Genomic DNA, 11,963 nt, shown 5'->3' on the forward strand with positions numbered 1-11,963 from the left:
ACTTGCCACCGCCGAAGAAGCCGCCGCTCGAGCGGCTGCCACAACCACCGCCGTTGTAGGGGTAGCTACAAGCCTTGGAGGAGGCAACGTTGACCCCTTTAGCCAATTCTTGAGAAGTTGACCACCGTCCGTTCATGTCGCAAGCTCAAGCGATGAGTTTCAGGGGAGGACTTGGAGGCCAAGAAAAGAAGAAAAGAAAAAATGAAAGCCAAGATTGAAAAGAAAGCAACCAAGTTGATGAAGAAGAGGATCAAGGAAGAAAGCGAAAAGCATCCCTAATTTGGTTATCACCAAGTTCCTCCTAACTAACCACCTCGTTCCTCTCAATATCCTTCTTCACAATTTCAATCTGTTCACTTGGGAAAACCCTCGTATTTTGATGGGATGGATTATCCCAAGTGGGCGTATGATATGAAAATGCACCTCTATGGGCTTCACCCTTCTATTTGGGAAGTTGTGGTTGTAGATGTGACTCTACCCAAGAATGGAATATCAATGGCCGAACAAGCTCAAGACTACTTCCGCAATGCTCAAGCTGTAAGAGTCATCACCGGCTTTTTGTGTGCTCAAGAATTCAACAAAGTTTGGTCCGTTGAAATTGCCAAGGTGATTTGGGACACACTAAAGGAAGCTCATGAAGCTACCGACCAAGTAAGAGAGGGGAACATGGATTTAATTCACGGAGAGTTAGAGAACTTCATCATGCTTGAAGAGGAAACCGTGACTCAAATGTTTGATAGACTAATGCTCCTTGTTTCGGACATTAGAACTCTTGGAAGTACTTATTGGGATGATCACAAGGTCACAAAGAAGATGCTTAGAGCGTTCACCCCAAGGAATCAAACACTTGCCACTATGATTAGAAGAGATCCAAGCTTCAACACAAAGACTCCCAATCAACTTCTTGGTGAAATTTTGCATCAAGAGTTGGTTGAGAGAGATGTGGCAAAGTCACTTAATATGAGGATGAACAAGAGCTTAGACCTCAATGCTAGCTCTAGCACTATGAGTAAGTCAAGCCTCAAAGCTCTCAAGGCAAAGAAGGAAGACTCAAGTGAAGAAGGGAGCACCGATAAAGAGACCGCCTTTGCCATTAGGAATTACAAGAAATTCTTGAAGAAAAAAGCGTTCAAGAATAGTGGTGATGATAGGAAGAAGACTTCACAATGGAGATGCTATGAGTGCAAGGAAGTCAGTCACTTCATTGCTGATTGTCCACACAAGAAAAAGAAGGAAATAGAGGAGAAGAGGTTCAAGGACAAGAGCAAGGACTATAAGAAGAAATATCAAGGTCAAGCTCATGTTGGTCAAGAGTGGGACTCTAGTAATGAAGAAGATAACAAGGAAGGTGTTGACGCTGAAAATCAGCCAATGACCCTCGGCGTCGGACACACGACCCGGGAGAATCTGCTGAACTCCTGTTCAGGTGATCGCCCTGGTGCGGTTCGCGTGGCGTGCCAGTCAATCTGACCTATTGATTGACAAGCAGAGAAAAGCGTTAAATTCCAGGGGTTTCGATCGACTAAGTGTCCGATCTGTCTTGAAAAGTGTATCAGCGAATTGGCCGATTTACTGTAGAGACGACCGGCTATAAAAAGCCGATAATCACGTAGCAATTATAAGGAAAAACTACTAGAGCAACCTAAACAAAACTACAGAAGCAACACTTGGAATAGATCTAATCGGTTATATGATGATGATAAATAATAATAATACTAAAAAGCCGACAGTTCGTGTCTCAAGCTGGATAAATGGTGATAAAACTAAAACAATAGGAAAAACCTATAATTCTAGTCAATATCGATAACTAGTGAATAAATCCAAACGAAACAACAGTGATGCACCCGAAGTTAAAGCTTAGATATTATTCGATAAGCGGAACTTACAAATTGGCTGGAGATCGTGTCGATGCAGCCCTGCCAACCTGTACGAACTCATGAAAAGAAAAAGTTTTGGCGAAGTCACCGACTTGAAAGTAAGTATAAAGGAAAAGGTAGATTTGTTGTATTGATTGATATGTTGTTTACAAGCCTTACGAGGCAACTATTTATACCCTATTACAACTGATTTCCTAACTGATTAGGATCTATTTCTAATTTTAAAGATAAATATTTACAAACGTACACAACCCATACCGGAGTTGGTTATTATCTTCCCACGGGCCAATATTCTCCTTCAGCTAATCATCACCCTGGCCCACTTTAGGCCCATATCGGCCCAGCCGCTCCAACTCCCAATCGGCCAGCCTTTATTAACTCCTACAGCCAATCGGCCGAAACACTATAGTTCTAATCGGCTGATTCCCAACTATAGCTTCTTGCTCGCCGCGTTGGCCACCTTCCTCTCCTTTGACGCTGATCCGAACACATGTCAAAATCTGGCGTCAACAGAAGGTATGGCAACACTAGCCATACTCAAGCCCGCTACACCAACAAAGTTCTTCAGCAACATCTCCGACAATGAAGATGACACTTATTTTTTGCCTCATGGCAAAGGGACTAAGGTATCAAACACCACATCCTCCTCATCCATCTCCTCTTCTATATCTAGCAATGCTCAAATTGAATTAGATGATGAGGAAGAAAAACTTAAAGCAAATATGATAAAAGAATTTGGCAAGAAAGGCTATAAAGAAATTAAAAAGCTATTGGAGAAATTGGAGAAAAAGAAAGAGTCCCTCAATAGGCAAGAGGACTTGTTCATCCTTGAAAAGGAGAGAAACCTTGCATTAGAGAAGGCTCTAGCCGAAGAAAAGGCTAAGGGTGAAAAGTTAGCTATTGACTTGTCTCTAGCCAATGATTCACGTGAGAGAATGTCAAAGGAACTTACTTTGGCAAATGAATCTCTAGCTTCTCTAAAGGCCACTCATAGTGAATTTCAAGAAAGCTTCTCATGCTTGACGATCAAACACAAAGACCTTGAAGTTAACTATAGTGCCCTTTGGGAAAGCTCCAAGGCCAATCCCAAGGCAAATCTTGACTCCAAGGCCTCCACTAGTGAAAGTTGCTCAAGATGTTATAAAATTGATGTGAATACTTGTATCGCTAACATTACTAAGCTAGAGGCATCAATCATGACTAGAGATGCGCAAATAAAGAGGTTAAACATGCTAGTGACACAAGGGTATGAAGGAAACACCAAGCCCGAGCCTAAGATCAAGTATAAGGATGAGAGGAATCCTAGACATATGGACAGGCTTAGACACTACAAGGGAAGCAAGGTAAGTGAACGCAAGGTGGTAAATGGTAAGGAAGTCATCAAGTTCAACAAGGGTGCAAACCTTGGTGACTTGATGGACATCACACACGGCAAGACCAAGACAAGCACAACTCAAGTCAAGCCAATGGCCAATGTAACCATCAAGGTAAGAGTCATGGAGAAGTTCATGACTAGGTCAAAAGATAAGGTGGTTGCACATGAGCCCTCATCCAACTACACCACCGACTACATGGTAACAATGGACCACAATGGTAAAATAGTGGTCAAATATGTTGGTGCCTATACGAAAAAGGCTATCTTTAGGAGCGTGTGGGTTCCAAAAGTTTACCCATCTAACCAACAAGGATCCAAATCTTTTTGGGTACCTAAATTCCAAACTTAACTTATTTTGTAGGCTTACTCCTCCGGTGGAACTTCATGGTTGCTTAATAGTGGATGTTCAAATCATATGACTGGGGAGAAGGACATGTTTTCATCCCTAGAGCATTATGACACACCCAAAGAAAGCATTGTCTATGGTAATAATAGCAAAGGGGATGTGATCGGAATGGGTAACATTGCTATCTCAAATGAAAACTCTCTCTCTCTAATGTCTACTTAGTTGAATCTTTGGGATACAATTTGTTGTCTATCTCACAACTTTGTGAGAAGGGCTACAATTATCTTTTTTACTAATGAGGGTATGACCGTCTTTAGAAGGGATGATTCCTCTATTGCTTTTACGGGTCATTTGAAGGGCAAGCTCTATCTTGTTGATTTCACAACGGATAGAGTTGAGCCCAAGACTTGTTTAGTGGCAAAAACTAACTTGGGTTGGCTTTGGCATCGCCAACTAGCCCATGTTGGGATGAGGAACTTGGCCAAACTTCAAAAAGGCGATCACATCCTAGGACTAACAAATGTTGTCTTTGAGAAAGATAAGATATGTAGCTCATGTCAAGCCGGAAAATAAGTTGGTGCTCTACATCCCACCAAGAACATCATGACGATGTCAAGACCTTTGAAGCTTCTTCACATGGATTTATTTGGACCCATCGCTTACATAAGCATTGGCGGTAACAAATACGGTCTTGTTATAGTTTATGATTTTTCCGATTTCACTTGGGTATTCTTTTTGCAAGATAAAAGCAAAGCCCAAGGAATAGTCAAGAAATTCATTAGAAGAGCTCAAAATGAATATGAGTTGAAGATTAAGAAGATAAGAAGTGACAATGGCTCAGAATTTCACAACACAAATGTTGAAGAATTTCTTGATGAAGAGGGAATCAAGCATGAGTTCTCCGCTCCATAGACACCTCAACAAAATGGTATTGTGGAGAGGAAGAATCAAACTTTGATTCAAGCTGCAAGAACCATGCTTGATGAGTACAAGACTCTGGATATCTTTTGGGCTGAAGCAATCAACACCGCTTGCCATGCCATCAACCGCCTCTACCTCCACAAGTACTTGGGCAAGACACCCTATGAGATAATCACCGGTAACAAGTCCAAGGTGCATTACTTTAGAGTTTTGGGGAGTAAATGTTTCATTCTAAACAAAAAACCCAAAAGTTCAAAGTTTGCACCAAAGGTTGATGAAGGCTTCCTACTTGGTTATGGTACTAACGAACACGCCTATCTTGTTTTCAACAAAACCATCGGTTGTGTTGAGATCACGATAGATGTGACCTTTGATGAATCCAACGGCTCTCAAGTAGAGCAAGATGATAAAGACCTTGTAGATGATGAAGAACCACCAAGCCAATCAATCATGAGGATGGGCTTGGGAGAAGTGAGACCACGTGAAGTTGAAGCTCAACCTTCGGAAGAAAACATCAACAATGAGCCATCATAATCTACAAGAGTTGAACCGCCAAGCTCTTAACAAACCCAAGATAAAAGTCAAGATCACGGTGACGACCAAGATCATGGCATTGACCAAGAGGGAGAACAAGGTGGTCCAACTCAAGAAGATGATCCACAAGTTAAAAATAATGATGATGGACCCATTCAACGACAAATGCAACTGTTTTTTCCTAGAGTTCATCAAAGTGTTCAATGGGATCATCCTGTCGACAACATCATTGGAAGTATCCAAAGAGGGGTAACTGCTCGTTCACGTTTAGCAACTTTTTGTGAATGTTACTCTTTTGTTTCCTCTTTGGAGCCTTTCAAGGTAGAAGAAACACTTGAAGATCCAGATTGGGTAATGGCCATGCAAGAACTCAATAACTTCACAAGAAATAAGGTATGAGAGTTGGTTGAGAGGCCAAAACAAAATGTGATCGACACCAAGTGGGTCTTCCTCAACAAACAAGATGAACACGGTGTGGTCACAAGGAACAAGGTGAGCTTAGTTGCAAAAGGTTTCATACAAATTAAAGGTTTAGACTTTCGTGAAACCTATGCACCCGTAGCTAGGCTTCAGTCAATTCATATATTACTTGCCTATGCTACTCACCATGATTTCAAGCTATATCAAATGGACATGAAAAGTGCATTTTTGAACGGCCCCCTATCCGAGTTGGTGTATGTTGAACAACCGCCGGGTTTTGAAGACCCAAAGTATCCTAATCATGTGTACAAGCTCCATAAGGCGCTCTATGGGCTAAAGCAAGCACCTAAAGCATAGTATGAATGCCTTAAAGATTTTCTTCTCAAGAATGACTTTGTTATGGGCAAAGCCGATTCTACTCTCTTTATTCACAAAGTAGATAAGGATATATTTGTTTGCCAAATAGATGTCAATGACATTATATTTGGTTCTACTAACGAAAAGTTCTGTGAAGAATTTAGTAATATGATGACCAAAAGGTTTGAGATGTCCATGATGGGTGAATTGAAGTTCTCCCTTGGATTTCAAATCAAGCAAATGAAGGAACGAACATTCATATGTCAAATCAAGTATACAAGGGATATGCTCAAGAAGTTTGACATGACCGATGCCAAACCCATCAAGACACCCGTGGGGTTGAATGGACATCTTGATCTCAATGAAGAAGGAAAGCCGGTTGATCAAAAGGTATATCGCTCCATGATTGGCTCTCTTCTTTACCTTTGTGCATCTAGGCCCGATATAATGCTTAGTGTGTGCATGTATGCTAGATTTCAAGCCAATCCTAAGGAATGTCATCTAATGGCTGTTAAGAGGATCTTTAGATATTTAGTTTACACTCTTAACCTTGGCTTGTGGTATCCTAAGGGCTCCACTTTCGATTTACTTGGCTACTCCGATTCGGATTATGCCGGTTGCAAAGTAGATTGAAAGAGTACCACCGAGACTTGGCAATTTCTTGGAAGGTCCTTGGTGTCATGGAGGTCTAAGAAGCAAAATTCGGTTGGTTTATAAACCGGCAAAACCAAATATGTCGCAGCTGGTGCGTGTTGTGCCCAACTCTTGTGGACGAAGCAAATGTTGAGTGACTTCAATTGTGAGTTTAGTAAGATTCCACTCTTGTGTGACAACAAAAGTGCCATCAAGCTAGCTAACAATCCGGTGCAACACTCTTGAACAAAGCACATAGATATTAGACATCACTTCTTGAGGGATCATGAGACTAAGGAAGATATTGCTTTACGTCATGTAAGCACTGAGAGGCAACTTGCCGATATCTTCACTAAGCCCCTAGACGAGCAAAGATTTTGTGCTTTGAGGAATGAGCTAAATATCTTGGATTCTCGTAACTTGGCTTGATCTATTGCACACACACTTGATTGTTGCCTAGATAGGAAACATGAATTTATTTGCATTGAGTTTTATTTCAAAACTTGGATTTTGATCCTCGGATCAAATCTTGGCTCAAGTGATCATTGTTATGTAATATTGTTTGTTGGCTGATCACTTTTGATTCAAGGTGTCTTACATGTTCATAAGCCATCTATCTAGAAATCTCAATCAAAATCCATCTCAAAATCTATCTTTTTGGAACCGTCCTACACCTGTCAGAACTTCCGATGGTGCATCGGAACTTCCGATACCCCTCGGAAGTTTTCGGGAAGTCCCGATAGGCTTTCTCTGCAGAAAACTCTTTCTCCCGTTGGAACTTTCGACGGGGCGTCGAAACTTTCGATAGGCTTCGTAGGGTTTAAATACCCCCAGCCCGCTGGTTGAACTCTAACCGCTCTTTTTCATTTCACACCGGCGCCCTCTATCCTCTCCACTTCACCTCTTTGGGAGATCTTGAGTTTGAACCATGGGAACTTGAAGCGATCATCATCTTTGGATTCTCTACCCCTCGGAACCTTCGATCCAACTCCAAGAACCTCCGATCCGCGCAGGAAATCTTCGAGGTATTTCATTTCGAATCCCTATCGCCCGATCTCCCAATGCCCTAGGAGTTAGAGGCTCATCTTTTAGGAATATACTCTAGGTGGATCATGGATACTTTCCCTGCAATATCTTTTAATTTGGATGGATGAATCTCAAATCCCATGGATTTTGGACGAACACGGGCTCTGTCGAAACTTCTGATGGATCGGAAGTTCCAGTACTATTTCGAAAGTTCCGATAAGCGTCTGTCATTTTCATTCCTTGATCCATGTGTATCTCATCTAATCCATTGATCATTTCTTTTGCTTGTCCTGTCAGATGGCTCGTGAGCGAAGAAGCAAGGTGCAAGAAGATGCTCCAAAAATCCAATCAAACTCTTCCACTGAGTTAGACGACAATGTGCCAATTTCACAGAGGAAGGGCAAAAGAAAGGCCACCCCCAAAGTGCTTGTCCGTGCTAGAGGTAGGGGGAGATCTAGTGCAGTAGGAGCTTCTAGCCAGGTGCCTCGCCCTCGTATGAAAAATCCGTCCGCTCCGGGAGCTCATTTGGATGATGATGAGGATAAACTTGAATGCTATCAGGACAGTTATTCTTAGGGTCAAGAAGCCAACTCGCCTTGAGAGACCTGGCTTTAACCCCATTCGTCCAGTGGACTACATGAAGGGAAGACATGATGTCAGAGTCTTAAGGTATGATGACCCCTCAAAGTATGAGAAAGAATTTTATGGGGATGTCCGCTTTTGGCTTCATTTTCATGCAGATTGGTACGAGTTTGTTACTCTTAGCAAGTCACATCCTACCACAGAAATGAAGTCAATCAATTGGGATCACTTCCATGAAGTTAATTTGCTGGTTATTAAGCAAGTAAGTGAAGCCTGCAACAACAAGTTCCTTCGATCAATTATGGAGTTTAATCAAGATTGGAACAAAGAGGTGGTGGCCCAATTCTATGCCACCCTTTATATTGACAGGGCCAACAAAGTTATGCATTGGACTCTTCAAGGAAAGCCATTATCTGTCACATATGAAAACTTTGCAAACATTCTTGGCTATGGAGGAGCCTATCTCAATAGTCCAAAGATTCATGATGAGAATGTGATAGAGGATGGAGAGATGGCATTTATGTATGACATTGCATATGGACCCATTAAGCATGGCACCACAAAGGGGATAATTCCTTATTATCACTTGATGAATCAGCTATTTAGGTACACCCTTTGTACCAAAGGTGGAGATTCAGATAACATTTCCAATATGTCCAAGAACCTACTTGCATGGATGCATCCGAGCAAAGAAGACTTTAATGTCTTTGATTTTATTTGGGAGGAAATCATCATTTGCTCATATTCTCCAAAGAAGAGTTGTCACTATGCACCGTATATCTTTGCCATGATCAAAGAAGCGACAAACTTGGATATCTTGACCGACAAGGCCCATCCAGTCTACAAGCCTGAGAAGGGGCAACTTGAGAGGCTTTTGAGGATTGGGTCACACGGTATTCAACTTTCGCCTCCAAGTTCATCTCAAGGACCTCCGGCTTCTTCTCAAAGACCTTGACATGCTCATGGACCGTCCTCTTCTCATGGTCCTTCCTTGGAGCCTTCGTCTTCTAGGCCATCCACATCTAGGGATCCTCCTCGTGCCCCTAAGAAGAAGGGCATTCTCAATTTCATCTCACAAGGCTTGTTTGCTTGTTTCAATGTGGTGAGGCATAATGCGGATGAGATATATGCCCATAAGAAGCACATGGATGAAGAGCTCTTAAAGATTAAGAAGAGGCAAAAGGAGCTAATGGCTAAGAGTGATATACCACATTCTCCTATTCGAGCTCCTATGGACTTCCCTCCTCCACCGATGTTCTATAACCCTTGGGAGGAGATTGGGCATCCCTCGGTATTCTTTGGATCCTCCCAAGATGGCTTTGAGGAGGAGGATTTTGGTGGACGGGAGGAGTCTAGTGAGGAGGAAGAAGAAGATATTCCCGAGGCTAACACTCCCAAGGATGAGGACAACGATGATGATGATGATGAGGGAGATGACGACGAGTGAAGACCCATGGAAGGGCCTCCCCTTTTTGGCGCTTGATGCCAAAGGGGGAGTGAAGCTCACCATGAATGCTTGGGGATGGATCATCATCTTAGCTATCTTTAGTTTCTCTTATGGCTTGTGGACATATATGCAAACTATGTGTAGTGTTATGTTTGGTGTGCGAAGTGTGAACTTTCAAATTTATAAGATTCATTTGCTATACTAGTGTGTCTTAGGACTTCTTATTCACTTGTGTTGAGATGATTATGACATGTATGGTGTATTGCTCTATTTTCTCTTTTTGAAATGTTCCATCTTGTCATACGCATCACGTTGATATTCTTGTCACACATTTGCACCCATGATTGCAAGAATATAGGGGGAGCCCACTTAATATGTGCATTTGGCATTTGAGGCCAATTACCCTCTCATGCACACATTAAGGGGGAGCTCACCTATATAGTTGCATTCAAAGTATTTTTATATATCTTGTGAGCCCTAATTGTGTTGTCATCAATCACCAAAAAGGGGGAGATTGTAAGTGCATTTGGCCAACTATGTGGGTTTTGGTGTTGATGACGCGCATGATTAGGGGACTAATATGACTATCAAGTGATTGATAGGGTTTAATTGCAAAAGAGTGCAAGGTGTACTTAAAGATTCACAAGAAGCCCCCAAATGCAAAAATATAATTGTGTTGAGCTCAAAATGATTTTCATTTATGTTTTCTAATTTTGAATTTGAGTTTAGGAACGTCGTACTATTAAGGGGGATGCAAATGGATAGCTTGAAGATGCTAAAGTGTTCACTTGAGATACCGACCACCCATTGAGAGACACAAAACACCCACTTACACAACCTTTTTCTTAGATTTTCTGAGTGTATCGGAAGTTCCGATATGTATCGGAAGTTTCCAGATAGTATCGGCAGGGGTCCTCTGCACGTCTGACTTGAGAGTGTCGGATGTTCTGATACACCATCAGAACTTCCGATAAATGTGTGTCGGGTGTTTCTTGAAACTTCCAACAGGGTTCTCTGCACACCGGTTCTAACTCCATCGGAAGTTTTGACACTATGTCGGAAGTTCCAATAAGCACATAACGGGACTGTAACGGCTAGTTTTGGGGGCTCAGGTATAAATACCCCCTCAGCCCCCCATTCAAGGCTGTTGAACTAACTCGAAACAAAAGCCCCCAAGAGCATTGAATACACTTCACCCTCACTCATTTGAGCCAAATCCTTGAGTTCTTGAGCTAGGCTTTGAGTGAGAGCAAGATTGAGGGTGAGTGCCTTGAGGTTTGAGTGAAGAGTTCAACAAGTTCATCTCAAGAGCACTTCAAGCATCCTCGGCTTCGATACATGTTTGTTACTCTTAAAGCTCGCTTCTAGATGAGCTATGCATCGCCCGTTTGAGCGCCCTCTTCGTGTCATGTGCCTGGGAAAATTTGTATCACCCATTCTTCATGGATTCATAGTAAGTGACTCAATCTTCCTTTATGGTTGATTGAGGGAGGTAAAGGGTTAGTGAGGACCTGACTCTTTTGTGAGCTCCTCAACAGAGATGTAGCTCAAATTCTTGTCTCGTGTGCTTATTGTGTTCTTTGTTTCTAGCTTGATATAGAGGCTTGTTTTTAGCCGATGTACATATTTGAGTGGTTCCTTGCAAATATATCACCTCGAGAAGTCTTTACACTTCATTTAGTATCTTTTTATTCAAATAGAATTGGCAATTTCAGGTCGCATTTTGAATTTCGTTCTGCTCACTCTATTCTGTCGGAAGTTCCGATCCATCAGAAGTTCCGGCACAGCGTCAGAAGTTCTGACACATCTAATACCACTGTGAAGTTTTTTAGAAAAATTTGAAGTGAGCCTATTCACCCCCCCCTCTAGGCATCACAAGATCCTTTCAAGGGGCATTTTGGTCCAAGTTTTTCTGTGCTCATCGGACAGACACGCCACCTTCACAACTTTGCTTTGCCTCGATGCAAGCTTCGCGATGATGCCACGTGCCCTCCTTCTCGAAGCTTTGGCCACACCGGACTGTTGGAGGTATGCCCTAGAGGCAATCATAGAGATGATGATATTCCATTTGTATCCATGATTTGTATATTGTGTTCATTGAATATCCATTAAAGGCTACTTGAATTGATTTGCAATTATGTGAATTGTATGTGAAACTCTTTACTTGTATGGTTATTCTAAAGTTGTCCCTAGTCGGAGTTCATGTGAGGACACACATGAATATTAGACTAGCACATGTATTAGTTGATGACTATGTTTCACAAGTCATGGACATGGAGATGTTGAGCTAATAATGTGGACACATGTGGAGACATGTGTTAGGACTGACCCAACACGAGAAGTAGTTCTCTCTTTAAACAACATATACGCTTTGTCCTTAGACCTGAGATTGTCGCATGTATTCTAGATGTGGATCGACCTACTTAGGGGCTATTAAACGCTACG

General features: G+C 42.0%; 1 pseudogene; it reads left to right on the plus strand.

Annotated features, from left to right (window-relative positions):
* Window positions 1-384: 384 nt before the first annotated feature.
* LOC140222240 (uncharacterized) lies at window positions 385-5,053 on the plus strand (annotated as a pseudogene).
* Window positions 5,054-11,963: the final 6,910 nt, after the last annotated feature.

This window comes from Setaria viridis, chromosome 3 (genome assembly GCF_005286985.2).
Source record: "Setaria viridis chromosome 3, Setaria_viridis_v4.0, whole genome shotgun sequence".
NCBI classification, from domain to species: Eukaryota; Viridiplantae; Streptophyta; class Magnoliopsida; order Poales; family Poaceae; genus Setaria; species Setaria viridis.